At 40.6% G+C, this 18,680-nt stretch overlaps 2 long non-coding RNA genes across 4 annotated transcripts in view; one reads left to right on the top strand and one right to left on the bottom strand.

The window, feature by feature from the left end:
- Positions 1-3,227, top strand: part of LOC146396533 (uncharacterized) — a 65,510-nt gene extending 62,283 nt beyond the window's left edge. For 2 of the 3 annotated variants that reach the window (XR_014827358.1, XR_014827355.1), the window contains exon 4: positions 3,087-3,222. This is a non-coding gene — a long non-coding RNA (uncharacterized LOC146396533). Of the gene's footprint in view, positions 1-3,086 lie in introns of all 3 variants that reach the window. The other variant, XR_014827352.1, reaches the window with a different exon arrangement.
- LOC146396532 (uncharacterized) overlaps positions 1-18,680 on the bottom strand; it is a 213,513-nt gene that overhangs the window by 92,323 nt on the left and 102,510 nt on the right. The gene's annotated exons all lie outside the window — the stretch shown is intronic.

Below are 18,680 nucleotides of genomic sequence, written 5' to 3'. Positions count from 1 at the left end.
ATAAGCAATGAGGTCCTGCTGTACAGCCCAGGGAACTATGTTCAATCACCTGTGATAGAACAGGATGGACAATAATATTAGAAAAAGAATGTTATATGTCTGGGTCATTTTGCTGTACACCAAAAATTGACAGAACATTGAAAATCAACTACAATTTAATTTAAAAAAATTTTTTGTTTGTTTTTTTAGGACTGCACCTGCAACATATGGAGGTTCCTAGGCTGGGGGTCCAATTGGAGCTATTGCTGCTGGCCTATGCCAGAGCCACAGCAACACGTGATCTGAACTGCATCTGTGACCTACACCACAGCTCACAGCAACACCAGATCCTTAACCCACTGAGCAAGGCAAGGGATTGAACCTGAGTCCTCATGGATGTTAGTCAGGTTTGTTAACTGCTGAGCTATGACGGGAACTCCTAAAACATTTTTTTTTAATCTGGAGCTCCTGTTGTGGCTCAGTGGGTTATGAACCCTCCTAGTATCTGTGAGGATGCAGGTTTGATCCTTGGCCCCACTCAGTGGGTTAAGTTTCCGGAATTGTTATGAGCTGTGGTGTAGGTTGCAGACTCATCTTGGATCCAGCGTTGCTGTGGCATAAGCATAAGCCAGCAGCTGCAGCTCTGTTCAACCTCTAGCCTAGGAACTTCCAAATGCTGCAGGTGCGGGCCTAAAAAGCAGTAATAAATAAATAAATCTGTGTAAAATGCTGGGGAACTTATAACTTACTTATGAACTAGTCTTCTAACTACTGAAAGGGAAAAATCTACCCCCAAAAACCTTTAAATTAGAAACAAAGCCTGATAAAACCTACCTTTCCCTTAGCTTTATAAGTGTTCATTTGTTGTCTTATTCACTAGAAAATGTTGAATAATAATATGGTGTCAGACTGTGTGACCTTTCAGAGTGTAAAGGAGAGGGAATTGAACCTGTTAAAATGTAGACGCCGTGTGCTTCTTAAAAGTCAAAACTTAATTGTACTGTTTTTCCTGTTAGAAGATTAAAAGACAGGGAGGCATCTTCACGATAAATCACCATATTGCATTAACTAAAGAGGTGCACACAACAGGTGAAAGGATATGAATAGTTTGCATAGTTGCTTTTACTGAATTTCTGATGGGAGAAAAAGTAGTAAAATCAATTACAGAACTGCAGCTTTCTGTGATTCCGATTTATACTTCAGTTGTTTCTCTGAACTGGGATTTTTTTCCTCCATAGAGTATCTTTCATTAAAAAATTATTCTTGGCACAGTCCTCCCATGGGGCTAGAGAACACTGAAATTAACATTCTCCAAACCTACAATTACAGGGAGTTTAACTGGGTTTTTTTTGCACTTAAGCAAAACCTGTCATTTGATAGGATCAAATACTTGCCACATTTTAAACCGGGGTTAATTGTGAATTATGGATTGTTTGCAAGAACACAGCATAAAAGTAGTGACTGGGACTCTTTCCAAAGTTGGGGTGAATTTATGACCCACTTGGCATTGGCTAATTATTTATAAAGTCTGTTGAATTTGTCAGGACTGCTGGTGGGAAAAGATTTATTAGAACTAATGTAAAATGTAATGAGATAGATTGACTCCTTGTGAAATATTAATATTCATTAACTCTGGTCATTGTAAGTCTACATTTGTAATCTCTCTTTTGTGGATACTCTTAATTCCAGCTGCAGATGGTGGTTTAAACTCCTATGAGTGGGAGCACCCACGTTACCAAATAAAAAGTTTCTGAGAAAGATACACATCACGTCAGGATAGTGGTTATCTAATAGCAAGTGATCGTGGTTGGGGAAGAGAATAGAAACCAAGAGACTTCAATTCTATATACAAATGTTGAAATAAATGCATATAAACTCTCCATTAAAGTACATATTATTGTATATCTTTATTATAGATTATATTATATATTGTATAATATATTATTGATTTAATATATAGTTTATATGCATATATAAAAATATATACTATATATAGAGTTGAAGTCTATTGATCTATTGATTTAATATATAGAGTTTATATATGTGTGTATATACATGAGAGAGAGAGATTGATATCAGCTACGTCCACCTGCCAGCTCTACCTCATCCCTTGCCTAGTTTCTACTAGGCATTTCAATTTGGTGTTAGCACTTTTAGGGTGGAGGCTGTCTTGTTTATCACATGTAATACAATGTTTAGCAGCGAGCAGAGCTCCTGTCAGCCAGGATGAACCAGCTTGTGCCAAAAAAAGCAAAACCTCACTGGCTTGTAACGACCCAAAAGTATTTATCTGACAGACTAACATGGGTCAATGGGGTAAAAGATTCTGTCACTATAGTTGTTCACAGACCCAGGATGATGAAGGCTCAATCAAAAAAACTGGATTTCCAAAATTATAATTGCCATGTGATCCTGCAATCCCACTCCTGGGTATATTCGAGAAAACTCTAATCTAAAAAGATACATACACCCCAGTGTTCATAGCAGCACTATTTACAATAGTTCAGACACAGAAGTAAGTTAAATGTCCACTGACAAATGGATAAAGATGTTGAATATATATATATATATATATATATATATATATATATATATATATATACACACACACACACACAATGGAATACTCCTCAGCAGTAAAAAATGAAATAATGCCATTTGCAGCAACATGGATGGATCTAAAGATTCTCATACGAAGTGAAGTAAGCCAGAAAGAGAACGACAAATACCATATGGTATCACTTAGATGTGGAATCCAAAATATGACACAAATGAACTTTTCTATGAAACAGAAAAAGACTCACAGACATAGAGAACAGACTTGTGGTTGCCAAGGGGGAGGGGAGGTGGAGGAGGGGTGGACGGGGAGTTTTGGGTTAACAGATGTAAACCATTATATATAGAATAGATAAGCACCGAAGTCCTACTGTAAAGCACAGGGAACTCTATTCAATATCCTGTGGTAAACCACAATGAAAAGGAATATAAAAAAGAATTTATATATGTGTGTATGTATATATATGTATAACTAATCACATTGCTGAATGGCATAAATTAACACAACTTTGTAAATCAACTAAAGTTCAATAAAATAACTTTTATTTTAGATTTCATAATCATGGAGGTGGAGAAGTGAGATGGAGAGTCGAGACCAAGCAAATAAATGCTTCCATTTTTCATCTTCCATCAGCTCAACAATTCACAGGGCCCCACCTCCCTGCAAGAGGGGCAATCAGAACAACCTGCCGTGTTCTCAGAAGGATGGCAGACATGGCATCTGTGAACAGTACTAAGCTTTGCTTCTCTACTCAACCAATATGTACTTGCGGAGAGAATAAATTGATCAAATACTGAGTGCTATTTCAGAACTCGATTCATTTACTGAAAGATATTTAACTATTTACTCTGTACCAGACAGTACACAGGGCACGAGGGGATGAACACTGAACAAAACAGTGAAACATTGAAAAATTTAAAAAAAGGAAGCTGTTCTTAGCCTATTTGCTTATAGAGGAACTCTATTTATTCACCATTTTACACTGAACCCTGCAAATTTCAACGTCTGGAGATGACCCTATTTTGACAATGTGTCAATATGGAATGATCCAATATGGAATTAATGTAGAACAACAATGCTCATTACATGCAATTTTTTAAAACTATACACAACTGTGTATAGTTATACGGATCTGTATATAGTTATGTGGGTCTCTCCCTGTCATCGCTGACAGGAAGCAAACGCATTCGTCCTGCCTTAAGGTCAGCAGTCTTCTGCACATCACACTCTAATAAAAGCTCTGTTGTCGGATGCTATTCTTGGAAAGCACGACTGGCAGAAACTTGACATACTTTGGAACTGGCACCCCGCCATGTTTGTCCACATATCACTGGCCAAAGCAAATCTGTGGTCAAGCCAGACACCACTAGGGGAGAAAGCGTACTTGTCCCATGTGTTTGGGGGAGGGAGGAAGGGCTCTCCGCTGATTAATCTTCCACATTAATGACATCATCTTTATTATCACAATCGCTATCCCTATCTGTCACTGTTATTTATCACTCTCATTAGTAAGACCTTCCCTCCTTTCCATCTGAACACCCTTCCTCATCTGCTTCATGCTCCCCACATGCCCCCCCAAACCGAATTGCACTACATCATCAGTGACAGTGACAGAAAGGATGGACTTTTGCCTTTTTTATGAAGCATCATACCATGTGACAACATGGCCAGCCTATAGACCGTCCCCAGGAAAGGTTTGTGGTCTGAGTGGATGAACCTAAGTCTTAAAACTTTCAAAGCAAGTACCCCCAAATGCAGTGTATGTATATTACTGTCTATATTTAGAACATATGTATTATATATTAAAATATGAATATTATATATGCATATGTTTTGTATATACATGTATATTATATGGGTGTAAGTACCTATGTGTATGTAGGTATATACAGCTGTTAAAATGCTTTGGGGAACAGTATCTGTGATGGAGTCAGTGCTATTTTTATTTGTTTTGTGGTTGATGAAGATTTAGGGAGGATCCCGGGAGAAAGGCGAGGAAAAAATGTCCTGTTGAGGCTGATGGTGCTAATGGTGCAGTTGCTTGAAAGTCAAAACTGCAAAACTGTTAGATGCAAAATGAAGTGCTACACCGCTGCATCCCAGATACCTACAAAACTGCCAGTCAAGCTTCATTCCATCTTCCTCTCATGTTTAGGACGTTCACAAACCAAGCAGTTGCCCAGGTACAAGGATACATCAATATGACGACAGCAGGAAAAATGGAATACAATAAAAACACGGAAAATTCGTTCCTAACAAAAACAACACTCATCACTATTTGTAACTATTCAGTCTTATCAACTTAGCCAATTTTACTTTAACATCTTGCGTTCACTGCCACTATCTTACTTGCCTGTCGCTTGATTTCATGTTTTGACATTGTGTTTTCAAGAAAAATAACTTTAGGACTTCCCTGGTGGTCTAGCAGTTAAGGATTTGGCATTGTCACTGCTGTGACTCAGGTTTGGTCCCTGGCCTAGGGATAATGCACACCCAAATGAAGGAAGGAAGGAATTAGAGAGAGAGAGAAAGAAAGAAGGAAAGAAAGAAAGAAAGAAAGAAAGAAAGAAAGAAAGAGAGAGAGAGAGAGAGAGAGAGAAAGGAAGAAAGAAAGAGAGAGAGAGAGAGAGAAGGAGGGAGGGAGGAAGGAAAATTTTAAGTGTAAGGATAACTCAGGAGCTGACAGACAAAACTTTTACAAGACCAAAATGCAGAATCATAATTTCCATACTCATCATTCCCAAAAGTGCTCTACTTGGTGCTACGATTTTTTTTTAATAAAAAGTAAGTCCATTAGTTCTTTGTTCATGAAGTTTCCAGTACAGAGTGCTTATATTTCTTATTAAAACTTTTCTAAGTAGTGCAAAAAAGAAGACAGACATAGAAAAAAATCAAACCACACAAGTGCTTAACCATCAGCAGTTTTGTTAAAAAGCTATCATTAAGAAAGAAGAAATGCAAATTACAGAAATGAGGTCACAATTTAATTGATATAAATTGCAGCCACCTGCTTATCTCATCTCCAAGGGAAAGAATTGTGTGTGTGCAAAGAAGTGCTTTCTTTGTGGGAAGGAAAAGTCACTTGGTGTCTTCATTGCTTGAGCATTTATTTAAAACTCCTAAATCCAGCCTGCTTGGCTCCTGCATCATCTATCCAGCACACGAACGTCTTGGCAGCTTACAACTCAAAACAGCAACCCCATTTCAATGACAACACATTCCCCAGATCATGAGGATCTGGAAAGCCCATTGGGGAATTAATTATTGTTTTTAAATAGGAAGACAGGTTACAAAGGTCTTGGATTGAAAACAAACTTATAGTTACCAAAGGGCAAGGTAAGGGAGGGATAAAATGGGAATTTGGGATTAGCAGATACAACTACTATATATAAAATAGATAAACAACAAAGACCTACTTTAGAGCACAGGGAACTATATTCAGTATCCTGTAATAACCTACAGGGAAGAGAATCTGAAAAAGGATATATATGTAATATACAAACACACACACACACATGTTTAATATGTGTGTGAATCCCTTTGCTGTACACCTGAATCATTGTAAGTCAACCATACTTCAATTTTTTAAAAAGGAATTAAAAAAAAGGTCTCGTGAAAACTATATAATGGCTTATAGAGTTGAACTACAAGTTTTAAATCTGGATGTGGCTTCACTCAGGTAAATAAGGAAGAACAAACCATGCTTTAGTCATATCCGTTCTAAAACTCAGGCCACATACTCATCAGTCATAAGTCAAATGTCATCTGATTTTTTATTTTCCCATGTAGCATTTTGCCTGAAACTTGTACCATTTTGTATGCATGGCATTATTTTAGAAACGCTATTTGAAACCAAATTATTTGGAAATGGAATCCAATATTTATGTTCAAAAAAACCTAGATAACCATTTATTACTATGTGGGAAGATTTGCCATTTATTAATATATTTTTTCCTTTGGGAAGTAGGATTTTAATAATTTTAATTGTTTTTATTTTATAATTTTCATGTTCTGCTGCTTTCTAAAATTTATTATTTAATTGGAATGGTTTTAAAAATGGAGTTCCCATAGTGGCTTAGCGGAAACGATCTGACAAGCATCCATGAGGACACAGATTCGATCCCCAGCCTCATTCAGTGGGCGTTGCCATGAGCTGTGGTGTAGGTCACAGACGCAGCTCAGATCTGGTGTTGCTGTGGCTGTGGTGTAGGCCAGTGGCTACAGCTCCGCTTAGACCCCTAGCCTGGGAACCTTCATATGCTGCAGGTGCGTGCTAAAAAGATAATAAATAAATAAATAAAATAAATAAAATTTAAAACTATTTAAAAGTACTTTTTTTCCTAAAGGAGAGGGCGTTTTCATTAATTTGGAGTGCAGAAACTGCAAACTTGTCAAATAGTAATGACATATTTTTACCATATATCGTCCTTGCTGCTACATTTTAGTCTGATTGAAAATGACTGTTTTCATGGCTACAATTAGTTTCCAGCAATTTATATTCACCCTTACTGGGGCTCTTAACTCACTCATTTTTTAAATTCCTTTCAAAGCACTGAAGAGGTTTTGCTTTGTTGGAAAGAGCATTGTTCTCAACTTAGCAATGAAAAAAGTCAGATGCACTAAAAATCACTTTTGTCTAATCTACTAGAGAGCTGAGATTGTTGGACTGTTATCCATCCTAAAATCCACTCAGGGCAAGCCCTCCAGCTAAGGAGAATCGGATGGCATTATTGATTTCCATGGTGGAGTTCCCATCATGGCTTAGTGGTTAAAGAACCCAACTAGTATCCATGAGGATGCGGGTTTGATCCCTGGCCGCTCAGGGGGTTAAGGATCTGGCATTGCTGTGAGCTGTGGTGTAGGTCGCAGACACAGCTCGGATAGCGCATTGCTGTGGCTGTAGTGTAGGTTGGCAGCTACAGCTCCGATTCAACCCCTAGCTTGGAAACCTCCATACGCTGAGGGTGCAGCTCTCAAAAGACAGAAGATAAAAAAAAAAAAATTGGTTTCCCTGGTGACAGAGGATGAGGGGAAAGGATGGCCGCCTAGAACTGGGTGAAAACAATATTAACAAATTGATCAAGGCTGTGAGTGGGTGAGTGTGAGATGATGGAATCTCTGTTTTGGATATGGGGCAATTTGCATGCACCTGCAGAATTTTTTCCACAAACTCTTCATGCTCACGAGAAAGGTTGAAGGCAAGAGTAAAAACAGAGCAAACCCATACAAAGAACTCATACAACTCAACATCAAAAAAAATTAAATTTAAAAATGAGTAGAGGATCTGAACAGATATTTTTCCAAAGACGACATACAGATGGCCAATAGACGAAAGACGCTCAACATCACTAATCATCAGATAAATGCAAATCAAAACTACATTAAGGTATCAGACCTGTCAAAATGGCCACTATCAAAAGACAATAAGTAAAAACTGTTGGTGAGTGTGTGAAGAAAAGGGAACCCTGTACAGTGTTGGTGGGAATGTAAATTGGTGCAGCCACTGTGGAAAACAGTATGGAAGTTTCCCAGAAAACTACAAATAGAGTTTCCATATAATCCAGCAATCCTCCTCCACAAGGCATATATCTGAAGATTTTAAAAAATCGCTAATTAGAAAAGATATATTCACTCCTATGTTAGTCACAGCATTGTTTACACTTGCCAAGCGATGAAAGCAACCTAAGTGGCCATCAACTGAAGAATGGATAAGGATGAACTGTATATACACAATGGAATAGTACTCAGCCATGAAAAAGAATGACATCTTGCCATTTATGACAACATGGATGGCCCTAGAGGGTGTTATGCTAAGTAAAATAACTACGCGCGAGGAAGACAAATATTGTATGATATCACTTACATTTAGAACCTAAGAAATACAAATAACTGGTGAATGTAACAAAAAAGAAACAGATTCACAGATATTGAGAATGGTTACCAGTGGTGGTGGTGGGGATTAAGAGGTACAAATTATGATGCATAAAATAAGCTACAGGGATATATTGTACAACATGGGGAAAGCAGGCAACATTTTATAATAACCACAAATAGAGAATAATCTTTAAAATTGTGTATCACTCTATTGTATACCTCTAACTTACATAATATTGTACAGCAAATATACTTCAGTTTTAAAACATGCTTTTAATTAAGTTGGGGTTGAGACAGTAGCTAAGGATAACTGTAATCACCTTGTTGAGATTCAGTGTCTGAGGCTGCTCTCCACAATTTACTCCAAGCCTGGTTTTGCATCCACAGAGCAGCGAGCACTAAACACTCCTTGTGTTTTTGTTCCTAATAATAGTAATCACTTATGTTTGACAGCACATTATGGTGAGCTTTTTAGCCTAACCAAGTGTGAAAGAGAAAAATCATTATGTGTCTACTGATTGTTGTCATACACTATTTTATCTAATGGCAATATATTTTCCATGAGTGATTAATACAAGGAGACGTAAAGTACACATATATTTGGAAATCCAATTATTCAGCTGAAAACTCAGATCTTATTACAGCTTCATTTTCTTGGCTGCTCTACAGTTTCCATTTGAACGTCCTGAAAGGTGATTTTTGCCCTTGACAGACAGGGGATGCTCTTCTCAAGTCCAGTGTCAAATGCCATGTCCCTGAGAAGATGTGAATTATTTGTCCAGGATCCAGAGGGAAATCAAACTCAGGCTTCTACAATCAGGTTTAAATTTGAGTTTAAAGACATAGTTAAATGCTGTTTAAAATACACCAAGGGGGAGTTCCTGTCATGGCGCAGTGGTTAACGAATCCGACTAGGAACCATGAGGTTGCTGGTTCGGGCCCTGCCCTTGCTCAGTGGGTTAATGATCCGGCATTGCTGTGAGCTGTGGTGTAGGTTGCAGACGCGGCTCAGATCCCCTGTTGCTGTGGCTCTGGCGTAGGCCAGTGGCTACAGCTCCGATTGGACCCCTAGCCTGGGAACCTCCATATGCCGTGGGAACAGCCCAAGAAATAGCAAAAAAAAAAAAAAAGACAAAAAAAAAAATACACCAAGGGTTTATTGAAAATGTATTATGTCCCGGGCACTGTGGAACTCAATGGTCACCACAGTTCCACCCTTTGATCATCTGGTGCCTGGATAGGGAATAAGTCAGAGGGCCATTAAATAACAAGGTGATGAATTCTACAGTGGGAGATACAAGGCAGAAATCAGGATGGCAAGGCTTCAGAAAGGCTTTCTCAGAGACTTACGTCTAAGCTGAAGAATTAGGCTAATTGGAAGTAGACTCTTCCAAGAAAGGAAAGGCAGAAGGACCAGTAGGTGTTAACAGATGCTGCTAAGGCCACACCCACAGACCTCCCATTGTTCCTGCCACTTTCCAACCAGTCATATATGCATCTTCTGTCCTTGAAGGCTCTCCCTCTCCCCTAGCTGCTGAAAGCTGCAAAGCAGGCCAAAGGGCAGAGGAAGGGACACCCCTCCCTCCTGGAAGCCCTTAACCTGTAAATATCTCCCAGCCCTTTCCAACCTTCACTCTCGTGTGGCCACTTGACTGGCTTTAGGTGGGGGTGGCAACGTGCCATTTGAGTCTAGCTTCAAGCGGGTCTGCAAGCTTCTGCTTTTTTCTTTTTTTTTTTTCTTTTTCTTTTTCTCGTACCTCTGCTCTAGCATGAGAATAAGCCTAGGCTCACTTGTTCAGGATAAGAGACCAAGTAAAGCATAGCAGTCCCCCCAGCTGAATTTATCCTAAATTGGCCCAGAGTCAGCTGACAACCAGGCATGCAAATAAATGCCAGGCAAAACTGGGGTGTAGGGGCGGAACTTCTAAGGTAATACCAGTCAGGGTCAGCAGGACTGCTCAGTTTACCCACAGTCTTACGAATACTAAGTAGTTATTGTTTAAAGTTATTGAATTGGGGGTTTACTTGTTACACAGAATTATTAGCTAACTAATACAAAACAATTTTAATTAGGTTTGCTGAAGATTTAGAGCTGATGGGAGTTATTTCATCATACAATAGAGTCTTCGAACATGTTTCTGTTCTCTTTCTCACCCCTCATGGCCCTGTCCCTCCTTTTTTTTTTTTTTTTTTGCCCCAATTAAATAAATTCTCATTTCTTCTTTAGCCAATAAGGAAAAAAAAAAAAAATGGAGCTTCATGCTTGACAAGTGATTTAAATACTGGGATAACAAAGAGTGGATTAGAGATTTAAAGATCCAGAACAAAGTTGATAAATTCTGATCTTAGAGCTCAGCAGGTTAAGGATCCAGCATTGTCACTGCTGTGGCTCTAGCTAGAGTCACTGCTGTGGTGTGCATTTGATCCCTGGCCTGGGAGCTTCTACATACAATGGGTGTGGCCAAAAAAAATGTTTTATTTAATTCTGATTTCAATTGTTCACCACATGAGAGTTTTCTGTGTCAGTTTAGCAAAAGTAAATCTTTACCCATTGACGAAAAGACAAGAGTACCATTATCAATATTATAGGTACCATGTTTCACAGACATGGACAAAAACCCTGTGACTGTCTCACAAAATGTAATATTCTAATTCTAAAAATACTAATATGTTTAGTAAAGCAATTATATCAGGCATCCTTCATGAGCACAACACTGTATATATCCAGAATTCTTCAACTTTTTTTCTATACCTTTGTTTAATACTGCAGAATTTCTTTGCCCTAGTGGCTTTAATTAAGCTCTTCCCACTGAACTTCCACAATGCTCAAATGCTTCCACTGTTCTTTCTGGTAGCTCGTGCAGAAGCTCAGATTAGAGATGTTTGTTATCCATTGAGACAACTTAAGTGGCTGGAATTCATTAGGAAACAATGCTGATTCTGTATTTGTATTCATCCAGAAAAAGATCTAAATCCAGAAAGTGCAAAACCCCCCCTCCTTGTTATTATTACACTGCACCTTTCAAACTTGTAGCATCAATTGAATTCAAGTTTCTCTCTGAATTATGACTTGGGTATAATTTTCTCCTTTCAGTTTTTGTTTTTGGTTTTTTTTTCTAGTTCAAAGGAGAAAGTCAGCTTCCCTTGATTATAAACGATGGGAAATCTGCTTCTCGCCAAACACACAGCCCCTTCTAATCGCTTGTTGCAAGTTTATTCTGCTTGATTTTCCCATCTGAAATATAGTTTCTGATGAGGAAAGAGGTTTGTGATGGCTTCAGTGTGGTCTCCTGAGAGAAGCCAGGAATGAGATGGTAATAGGCCCTCGATGTTCACCACTGTTCTGCCCTAAGAGATTGGAATGGACAGTACATGGAAACCATCTGGTTTAACTTTGATTTCTCTCCTCTTTGATCATCGGCAGAAGTCCCAGAGGTGTCCAGACTGGCTGATGATTCTATAGGAGAGTCAAGGAGAAATAATAAATCCTCTTTTGTCCCATAGTGACTGGTAGAAAATGAAGTTATCAACTGGGGAGACAGATCATCCATTTCAGAACAAAAGAGTGTTTCATTTACAATGACATGTGGAGAATTCTTTCCAGGAGGGTAAATCTGAATTTGCCATTAGGATTTCCATTAACGTCCATTTCCTTCTTGCAGCAATTCTTTATTCCATGCCAAGCCCCCTGCTGGGCACTGAGTTTAGGCAGGCGAATCTGCTGTAGGTCTCTGCTCTCCAGGATCTATAAAGCTTGTAAGGTGTTCCATTTCTGATGTTAATTTTAATCAGAGTTTCTCTTAATGCACAAGAAAAATCCATGTTTCTTTAAAAAAAAAAAAAAGGACAATTCCTATTGGATGATTCTCCATCCTTCATGCCTATATGGTACCCTTTTTTGCATTGCTGCTGCCTGTGGGAGGATCATAAATCCTTGCCCCCATGCCCAAGATCCGGAGTGAGCATGTGACTTGCATTGGCTAATACAACGTGATCATAAGCAATATATGCTACTTCCATGAGAAAGCTGTAAAAGTTAGCTTGTGTTTTTGCCATACTCCCTCTTCCCACTGACTTGATAGCAAGCCATGTTCCAGAGAGGTGATGTTCCATCAGCTGAGTCCCATAAAGAAGATGTGGCACAGAACCACAGCTCAGGAGTTCCCACTGTGGTGCAGTGGATTAAGGATCCAGTGTTACCACATCTGTGGTAGGTCTTACTGTGGCTCAGACTCTATCCCTGGCCCAGGATCCTCCATATGTTGGGGGTACTGCAGAAAAAGAAAAAAAAAAAAAAAAAGCCACACATAGCTCATTCACAGTGAACATGCAGAACAGGTAAGAATTACACATTTTGCCTGTAGGAATTGACATTTTAACCATATTTGTTATAACAGCATAATATAGCTTATCCTAACACAATGAATAAATCAAAAAAGGAGATAACCAAAAAAAAAAAAATTAAAAAAAAAAGGAGTACCTGTCATGGCACAGCGGAAACACATCCAACTAGAACCATAAGGTTGTGGGTTCCATCCCTGTCCTCACTCGGTGTGTTAAGGATCTGGCATTGCCATCTGTGGAGTAGCTCACAGACATGGCTCGGATCTGGTTTTGCTGTGGCTCTGGTGTAGGCCAGCAGCAACAGCTCTGATTTGACCCCTAGCTGGTAACCTCCATATGCCGTGGGTGTGGCCCTAAAAGGACAAAAGGCAAAAAACAAACAAACAAACAAACAAAAAACAAAAAAGAAGAAAACCATCATTCTGCCACCCAGGCGAGACCACAGCTTACTTTTGTCTTCTATACCTCTTAAGCTCTTCTCTCTCAACCCTCTACATTTATTCATTACATTGATAAAAATATATTTCTGTGATTATATATCTATAGTTCTTTAAATATAAATCTGTTTATAGGGAACACAATTGTGGTTGCCAAGGTTGAGGGGGCAGTCAGGAAGGAAAGGATGGGAATTTGGGAATTAGCAGAGGCAAACTATTTATTATATTTAGGATGGATAAACAACAAGGCCCTATTGTAGAGCACAGGGAACTCTATTCAATATTATGTGATCAACCATAATGGAAAAGAATATGAAAAGAATATGTATAACTGAATCACTTTACTGTGCAACAGAAATTAACACGATGGTGTAAATCAACTCTAATAAAAAATTTTAGAAAGAAAAAGAAAAAAGAAATCTGTTATAATGGATGTCAGTAGAAAAAAAAAAAAAATGCTATGGACGTAAGTGTCAATGGACCACAGAGCGAGGGATGAAAAGTTGTGTAGGGAGCAGATGAGCTATGCTCACAGCTAAATCCTCAGGCACACACCTCACACCTAAGGGCCATCAGTGAATTCCTACTGAATTTACCGAAGTACAGGCTGCTGATTCATTCATGAACGTGAGTTTGCTCTGAGGATGGCAAAACATCCCTGTTCTTCCTTCATGGCACATGGCTTGCTGACCCTTGAAACTCACTTGGGGTTAATGAATATTTATGAAACCCGTCACTTCGATTAAATGATAAATGCTCCAAGCTAAATTAATTGAGCTGGAGGGGGAAAAAAAAAAAAAAAAAAAACCAACTCTCTTGCCTTCCAGACAATAACAAAGGAGGGGCAGAGTTTGCTTTTGTTCAGAGCCATGGAAAAGAACTCCAGTTACAGATTTAGTAAAGGAAGGTGGTGTGTGTGAAACCATTTTTAAACCAACAGGCTTTGAAAACACATTTGCTTTCTTGACTTGTTGGCCTGAATGCCAGGGGATAGGACTAGCTTTGAACAGATTACCCTGAGTGCCCATTAAAGCAGACAGCTATGATGCCAAATGCCCTAGGGTCCTTTCCCAGGGCCACAGAGTGCGTCACCTCTGCTTTCACCCCACACCCAATCCCGGAAGACGTGGCAGGAGTCTCATCCCTGATGTCCCAGGATGACATCATTGTAATCTCTCCGCTGTGAAGCCACAGATATTTTCCCTTACTTATTTCCCCCATTGTCTTTATTTGATGTGTGTTTTTCTGTTGGACAGAACGAGTAGGGCAACTAAGTATACCCGAGGGGATGGGAAGCAAGCCTGTATCACTAAGACACACAAGGCATGGAGATGCTCCATTTGCACTTCACACTAAATGAAATCATTTTCTGTTTAAGGCAAACCAGGGTGGTCAATGGCGATTGAACCTAATTACCTAGTGGACTCCTATGTGTGTCAGCTGAGTCATTATTTTCAGAAGGCAAATTCAACATACAAGTTTTGATTGTTCTTGGAGTTCCGTGGTGGCGCAGAGGGTTAAGGATCTGGTGTTGTCACTGCTGTGGTAGGGGTTCAATCCCTGGCCCTGGGAACTTCCCCATGCTACCAAAAAAAAAGTTTTGACTTCAAACTAGACAGTTTCCTTCAAAACAGTGCAGAACTGTGTGTTAAGCCTCAATTACAGAGCTCAGCTTTCAGGGCAATCCCACCCTCACCCTCTTCTCCTGCCCCTGGGAGAAGGGGCTGAGCTTATAAGAAGCAAGTTCCCTGTGGCTCAGCGAGTTACAAACAGGACTAGGATCCATGAGGCTGTAGGTCCGATCCCTGGCCTCGCTCAGTGGGTTAAGGATCCAGTGTTGCCGTGAGCTGTGGCATAGGTTGCAGATGCCACTCGGGTCCTATGTTGCTGTGGCTGTGGCGTAGGCTGGCAGCTGCAGCTCCAATTTGACCCATGGCCTGGGAACTTGTATATGCTGCAAGTGGGGCCCTAAAAAGGGGGGAAAAAAAAGAAAGAAAAAAAAATGTTCCGGTCAAGAGGAAGTCATTTCCCACCCAGTCTGAAAAATCCAGTTCCCTGGCTGGTACACACTTAGCATCCTCACGAAGTCCTCAACCTTCCCTCACTGTGATCTCTTTGGCTCCTGACTCTGGCATCTGAGAGCACATTAAAAAATCCAGGGATGGCACCTCAGGGTGGGGAATAACAATAATCCTTGAAATTACCCAATGTCAAATGAGAAACTGGATGTCTGAGGGATGTTACTGGTTGTTGGCTTTAAATTTCAATTCACAGAAAGCAAGTAGAAACAATATATAATTCTGGAAGGGTTTTGCCCAGAAATACTCTTCAGCTCTGCTTTGGAGAACATATAAAAATGCTTTAAAAGTATTTGCTTTAAAAGGCTGCTTCCATTGTTACCAACCAGGGTTCTCCGCTTTCCTTAATCAATAGAAATTGGTAAGAGGCCAGACAAGAAATCCAGGCAAGGCTTTACTGGGGCTCCTGATAAAGCAGGGACAGGAAGTGGGAGCAAAAACAAGGAGCAGTTTCCCTGCTCGCTGCAGAGCGGTGTGGGGGGGAGGGTGGTTCCTTAGAAGGGGTGAGGGTAGGAGCAGGTCCAGCAGTGGGCCAGAGGGGTGATCTGGCCACCCCTCTGGGGGTGTTGTGTGCAAGGGCATGCATAGTACCCTGCCTTTGCTCTCAGCTTTTCAGAAGTGGCAGGAGTTGGAGTTCCCATTGTGGCGCAGCAAAAATGAATCCAACTAGGAACCAGGAGGTTGCAGTTTCGATCCCCGGCCTCGCTCAGTGGGTTACGGATCCAGTGTTGCCGTGAGCTGTGGCATAGTTTGCAGACACCACTTGGGTCCTGTGTTGCTGTGGCTGTGGTGTAGGCTGGCAGCTGTAGCTCTGATTAGACCCCTAGCCTAGGAACCTCTATATGCCGCAGGAGCGGCCCTAAGAAGACAAAAAGACAAAAAGACAAAAAAAAAAAAAAAAAGAAGAAGAAGAAGTGGCAGGAGTTTTTTTTGTTGGTTTTTTTTGTTTGTTTTGTTTTGTTTTGTTTTAATGGACCCACCTGCAGAAGTTCCAGGCCACATGGAAGTGTATTGAATAAGAGCTGCAGCTGTGACCTACACCGCAGCTGTGGCAACACCGGATACTTTAACACGCTGATCTGGACTGAGGATAGAATCCATGCCTATGCAGTAACCCAAGCTTCTGCAGTTGGATTCTTAACTCTGGCACCACAGCAGGAACTTCTTCTTCGTCTTTTTTTTTTTTTAATCTTATTGTCCATAATATGCCCCAACTCTGCATGTACACAGTTATTTGTCCCTTATAGTTTCTTTGTATTTTGTTGCTTGAGGAGGTGTTTGTCCATTTGCAAACACTGAAGCAAAGGGCCCCAGACCCCAGGTCCCACAATGTCTAAGTGTGTTAAACCACCACAGTTCTATTTCAATAAGGGGTCGCAAAAAAAAAAAAAATACTGATGGGAGCATTTGTCTTGGTTTCTATGAGTTCTATGAGTTCTATATATCTGGGTGTTGACCTGGGAGGGGCCTATCAGGCACTCTGGGGATGAGAACCCCCCACTCACCTTGAAGTGCCCCATTTCCTGATCTGTACAATGTCCCCACCGGACAGAGTCAGCTGGTTGGGGAGGCACCGCCACTAAGACTGGAGTTAACTGTCCCAGGCCTCTTCTCTTCCATGTCAACAAATAGTTATATAGAGATAGGAAACCATTTGTTATTTACAGATGGTTACAAACCCTAACCCTAACTGTGTACAAGTTAATATTGTCAGGAATTCTCATTGTGACTCGGTGGAAACTAAGCTGACTCTAGGATCCACGAGGATGCAGGTTCCATCCCTGGCCTCGCTCAGAGGGTTGAGGATATGGTGTTACTGTGAGCTGTGGTGTAGTTTATAGATGAGGCTTGGATCCAGGGTTGCTGTGGCTGTGGTGTAGGCCTGCCTGTGCAGTTCTGATTCAACTCCCAGCCTGGGAACTTCCATGTGTCGTATATGCAGCCCTAAAAGCAAGCAAACAAACAAACGAACAAAACAAAACAAAGTTGTCATCATTTCTTCCATGAAATCATTCCAAAGCAACCAAGAGAATGAGAAATTCAAGTTCAATTTTAATTTTCTGGAAACATTTCTACTTTCATGTCACCTACAAGGAGAAATGCCAGCCCAAACCATGGAGATGGGGCAGGTGAATTGCAGCAGAAGGGAGAGAAAAGAATCATTATGTGTCTCAAGCTCTAAATTAAAACCAAATTTAAATATCAGGTCACACCTGGCAATGCAAATTACTCAAAACCCTTATTTTTAATAATGGGGGACAGGATACAACAGGGAGTGTTGGGTTTCCTGAAAATGTGTTTCATTTCAAGAAGAAGAGACTAGTATCCATGAGGATGCAGTTTGATCCCTGGCCTCGCTCAGTGAGTTAAGGATCCAGCACTGCTGTGAGCTGTGGTGTAGGTCGCAGATGTGGCTCGGATCTGGCACTGCTGTGGCTATGACTGTGGCCGACAGCTGCACCTCTGATTTGACCTGGAACTTCCATATGCTGTGGGTGTGGCCCTAAAAAAATAAGCCATACTGGAAAGGTGGCAGCAGAGGATCCAGGACCTCATAGAGAAGGCCGCCTATTAAACCCTCTGTAGGGCAGAAGGCTCCTTTAGCAATGTACAAAAGCCATTAAAAATTTTTCTTATTTGTAAAAGAAATTTGGAGGGGAAAACTAAACGCGATATCAAGCAGCTTGGCCTGGAGCTACACAGACGTGGTAAGATATGCATGGTTTTGGGACACACATGCAGTGTGGTGTCACTGTAACCCAGAAGGACCTAGGGGCTCTCCCCAGGGCAGACTCTTCCCCATAGCCTCTGCTGTGGCTTCTCTCTGCAGTACCCAGATAACAGTCTGACACGTATTACCCAAGTTGTTTCGCAGATGTAACTACTCAGTCATGAGCACATAGCCACCAGACCTTTCGTTGCCTAAGGAGGGATAACATTAACCCCTGTCACACTGCCCTGTGACTCCTCCATCAGCCAGTCAGAGAATTGTGCATGAACTCAGCACACATACCCTAGGACCACCCCACCTTCACCTTGCCTTTAAAAAGGCTTTGCTGAAACACTTTGAGGAGTACAGGATTTGGGGGCATCAGCCACCCGTTCTTGCTGGGCTCTGCAGGAAAACTTTCTCTGCTCCAAACTCTAGCGTTTTGGGCTATTTGGCCTCACTGTGCATCAGGCACACAGACTTGGGTTCAGAGCATCACTTCAATGTGACCCATGGGTGTAGCCTCTCTACCTTCTTTTTATTTCTCCTTACTCTCCTTTAGCATCTAAACATCCCATGCTGTGATTTCGGGTAAAGGAAAACACAACACAAAGAGAAAAACCTGGAATGTTTTTCTGATTTTTTTTTTTTTTGAACTTTGCAATCCATGGTTCTGACTGGGGTGGAAAGATGTGCACCGA

Source organism: Sus scrofa, chromosome 14 (genome assembly GCF_054392235.1).
Source record: "Sus scrofa isolate SSC_HxYL_T2T_F1_AM1 chromosome 14, Sscrofa_HxYL_maternal_Yorkshire_Landrace_v2.0, whole genome shotgun sequence".
NCBI lineage: Eukaryota > Metazoa > Chordata > Mammalia > Artiodactyla > Suidae > Sus > Sus scrofa.
Note: the sequence above shows the minus strand (reverse complement) of the source record. Positions and strands in the feature narration are given on the sequence as shown.